The following is a 4,806-nucleotide window of genomic DNA, read 5'->3' on the forward strand; positions in this document are numbered from 1 at the left end:
CCTGCTCCATTACTTAGTATGTAACTTTAGAGAAACTTTATTGTTTTATATCTTAGTTTCTTCACTTAAAAAATATCAAAACTAATAAGGTTTTGATGAGTATTAAATGAGTATTTATATACAAAGCAAATAAATAATGCTTACTCCTGGTAAATACTAAAAATAATTGGCTATGGTATTTTAAGTTACAGGCTAGTTTGCACCCTGGACTTAATGAAATTTCATACATCATGTGAAAGGATTGGCATAATAACATCACAGGCCGTAGAGTATACATTTTAGGTTTCTAATACCATATAGTCTCTGTTACAACTGCTCAACTTTATCCTGTGGCAAATGCAAAAACGGACAATAAACTGGTGGACGTGAGTTTGTTCTAAAAAACTTTATTTATAAAACAGGTGACAATTTGGCCTATGGGCCACAGCATTAAACATAAAAACCACATTCTTCAAAGAACAAAAACAAATAACAAAAATAAAGTGAATAAACTTTACCCAGCAAGCCATTAACAAAACTTGAACCAAGAAATCTACAATTAAGCTTAACATTCTGCCCACTTCTCCATGTAGGAGAGGTTCTGTTAAGTCTTCCTATCCTGATTTAACAACAAAAACAATCTATCCTTTATCTGTCCCCTTACAACCCACATGATGAGCAGACAACTGATGCACTGTGAAGGACAATGAGTATCAGGTACATTTTCCTATTCTCTAAGTGTCTGATAATTTCCATAAATAAGTTATTTAGAAACCTATCAGCTTCAAAACACTCAATACTTCCATATCATTTTCAAAATCCACAAGCTAACATCTTTTCCCTGATTTAAAACCACATCTCTGGGGGCTTTCGAATCTAGCTAATTACAATTGCTATTACAATTCCTCAACAACAACAACAAAATGTTGGGACATGACTTCTTCCCCAATTTGTTTTTCCAACTTCTGATGCTCACAGTTTGGTCATGCATGTTTTTATCTCTTAGTAATTGTTATTTCTTTTCACCAAAAGAACAGAATACTCTAAGTGTTCATGCAGGTGGAACCAACAATAAATATGCCAGATTCCTTTTACTGAGACCCATAAAGACAAAACTTTCTATTGGAGACTGCAATCTGCCCTCACTATCAATAACCCTGTTTAGCATGAAGAAGCCAGATTAGGGCCAGGGGATAGCTCAGTGGCACGAGCGCCTGCCTGGCAAGCAAAAAGTCCTGAGTTCAATCTTTGGTACCAGAAAAAAAAAAAAAAAAAAAAAAAAAAAAAAAAAAAAACACTCCTTTTTTTTTAAATAGCAGTTAATGGATAGAATTCTCACCCTGACTAACTTTATATGCTGATATCTATGAACTACGCAACTACACTGAGGATAGCAATGTATAATACTAAAACCATGCCTGAAATACCTATCATTTTGGTCTTCTAAATGCGTACTGCTTCTAACGTCATAGCAATTATTGCTATACTCTCTTTAAAGTAAATGTAGCAGAGGTGCATGGTGGCTGCTGTAAGGATGCTGAGCCAGAGCCGCTTCCTCCTGGCCCTCCTGGCCACGGCTGTTGCCTGCGCCTCAGAACAACACGTGCCACCGTGGACAGAAGACTGCAGAAAATCAACTAATCCTCCTTCTGGACCAACGAGAGATTATTTCATTCAACAATTTTTATGAATTGTTTACCATGTGTACCTCAACAATAACTGAAGATAAAAAAGTCATGTACTACATGTTAGAAACATGGATTTTGGAATATTTATTGGCTGGAACATAAATAATAACACCTGGTCATAACTCAGCAACTAAAACCTTTGTCAGTGAATCTGGACTTTCAACGAAGCAATAAAACTGTCCTCAAGGCAACAAGCTTCGCTAGCTATGTGGGCATGTTAACAGGATTCAAAAAAAAAACAGGATTCAAGCCAGGAAAATTTAGTCTTACACTGAATGAATGTTTCAGCATGAATGGCAGTTATCTGAGTCTTCTACAGTGGATTTTGGGAAAGAAAAATGCCACATGGATAGGGTTTATCACCAGATCAGTTCTGGAAAATGGTACAAGCTATGAAGAAGCCAAAAATACACAGTTCAAGACCAAATTATTGGCCCCAGGGTATTCATTCTGGGAGGTAACCAGTCCTGGAAGGGATGTGTGATTACAAGAGAAAGCAAAGACTCTTTGGGTGTATAAGAACTTGCCCCTAAGCAAGGCAGATAGTACATGGTGCAGACAAATTATGACTGATGGAAAAAGCCCTTATTCCTTGAGGATCTCAGAATGCCTGCACAGACATGTCTAAAGCGCACAGCCCAGGAAAATCTTTTGTTTGCAACCTCATATGATATTCTGTCAACAAAACCTGTTCCTAACAAGCTAACCGTGTTCACAACCTTGATGGATGTTACAAAAATCACTAGGAAGCTTACTTTCGGGATTGCCCTGACCCTTGTATGAGCTGGTGAGCACGCATGGGCCTGCGGAATATGCCAAGACCCGACGGCACCTTGTCCAGCATGGCTGGCCAATGCAGCTGTCCAGATTCCCTCTGCAGGTGAAGGACTCGAGGCTGGTTCTTACTGATACCCTTGACTTTCTTAGTGCGTTTACAATTAACAGACTGTTTTTGCCATCACAGCTGATTTTCTTATTTACAGGTTACTTCTTTAAATGAAGTAAAACAGTCTTCTAGGATTTGCTGAGATTCATTTCACTTTGACATTTGAGGATGGGGATAAACAATTAAAGCCCCTCCATGGAATTTCAAATCAAGATTCTCTTCAGGAATTCGCTTAAATTTGTTTAAATTAGCCACTAATCCCACATGGCTAATATAAAGGTAAACAGTCCACTTTTTCAGTTTTTCACTTTTATTAACATAGTTGTATATTTTTCTGTATAGCAAAATTTTCCTTCTAACTACTAAGAGAATCGAAATATCAGTGCATTTGCTGTTAGTGGCAGCAATATCATTTCTATCATTGGACTGGGAGGATGAGACAGACATTCAGTATTTCTGCCATTACAAATATCTTTGAAACTGTAAAAGTTTTGGGGGTTCATGAAATAACCAATATCCAAGGTAGTTTTTTATAATAAAAATGGACCCACTTCCTCTCTCACAATTATTTTACCTTCTAGTATCCAGGAAGTTACAAAATTTAAAAAAACTGAATCTAAGTTGGGTATGCAGCACATGCCTGGAATCCCAGTGCTCTGGGGTGCTGAGGCAAGAGAATCAAAAGTTTGACCCCAGCCCAACAACTTATTACTCAACAAGCCCCTGTCTCAAAAAGGCCCTGTGTCCAACCCCCAGTACCAAACACAATGACTAATACTGAGCCATGATTCTGTGCACTGATGAATGAACTTCAAAGACTTGGAAAAAGGAAATAGGTGATTAACTTAAATTTTCACAAGTATCACTGGCTTAATATGTAGGTGTTTAGTTTGTCCTTCTGATAACGTGGGTTTTTTTTATACTTTTAGTAACTAAAATATTTTTGAGAAATCAGTATTTGTAAAACCACTACTGAATTTGTTAATGTAACTTTCACAATTAACTGGTACATGGCATTTATTCAAGACTGTGGCCACTTCATCTATATAATCTCAGTTGTATGGTGATGTTTAATAAACTTGTCTGGCAAAGCTTATGCACAATGAAAAAATAAATAAATAAATAAATAAATAAATAAATGTAAAACAAAAGGTAATAGAGGAAAATAAGAGGTAAGAAAAAAATTTCAGGATTGTCCTGATACAATGTTGTATATGGTTTGATTTCTAAATTTCTGTGTAAAAATGTGTAATTTTTTTTCACATTCTTATAGGGATTTAAAGTTTAGAATATCCATGGTTGTTGGACAATAGCAGTTCCATGTTATGTCTAAGGCATTTGAAATTCAGACAGATAGTGATGTTAAGCTCAACTGCCTCTGTTATAGGGTAATGATATCATTAAGCTTTTCTTCTGGATATTTAACAACTAAAGTTTGCAGACCAAAAATCAGAGAAAAAGAGGGTCTGCAAAAATAGCCAATATTTTGGCCCCAGCCATTCAAAGTCAGTGAGGACTCAGGACATAAAACAACCTGTGCTGTGACATTTTGTAGCTCACTGGTGTCCCAAATTTTCTGATCAAGAGGATTATGGGGCCACAGAGGAAAGGGATCAACAATGTATAGTGTGCCTAGGTAGAGTCACCCAAAGAGAAAAATTTCTCTCAGGCTTTCACAGAGAGCAAATTGGTCAAACAATGGCTGTGACTCATCCAGATGGCTGGCACTGACAAATGATCCACAAACTGTTGTACACGGTTTCAGGGTAAATCCTGAGGAGATCTAACTAACCTTGTCAGATACAAAAATTACATTTTTAGTTATATAGGTCTTGCTTTAACTTGGTATTAACCATCCAGCAGAAAAGACCACAAGGTATAAAAGTAATGGCATATTAATATGCTGAGCTGTAAATGGCTCTAGTCAACAACTTCTGACAATTGCTAGTTCTGCTGAAAACCCACTACTATTATGGACGATTGTACTATATTGGGGGATTTTGCTGAACTCAAGTACCGACAATATTTGAACTGGCATCAAATATGAAAAGGTCCTTTGAAGACTTCTCCAAATATAGCTTCTCTAACAGCAATGGAACACCCATCTCTGACAAAACAAAAAAGGGGGATATAAATAAAGGACCATTTCGCAGTGAAAAAAAGATATGTCTATGTATATACAAATAGTTAGCATAGACACACAGCTACTTTCTCTTAGTTTAATGAGGTTTGTACTAATATTGTTTAGATAAA

General features: G+C 36.6%; 1 pseudogene; it reads left to right on the forward strand.

Annotated features, from left to right (window-relative positions):
- Window positions 1-685: 685 nt before the first annotated feature.
- LOC101579838 lies at window positions 686-2,560 on the forward strand (annotated as a pseudogene).
- The last annotated feature ends 2,246 nt before the right edge of the window (window positions 2,561-4,806 follow it).

This window comes from Octodon degus, unplaced genomic scaffold, assembly GCF_000260255.1.
Source record: "Octodon degus isolate 3935 unplaced genomic scaffold, OctDeg1.0 scaffold00055, whole genome shotgun sequence".
NCBI lineage: Eukaryota > Metazoa > Chordata > Mammalia > Rodentia > Octodontidae > Octodon > Octodon degus.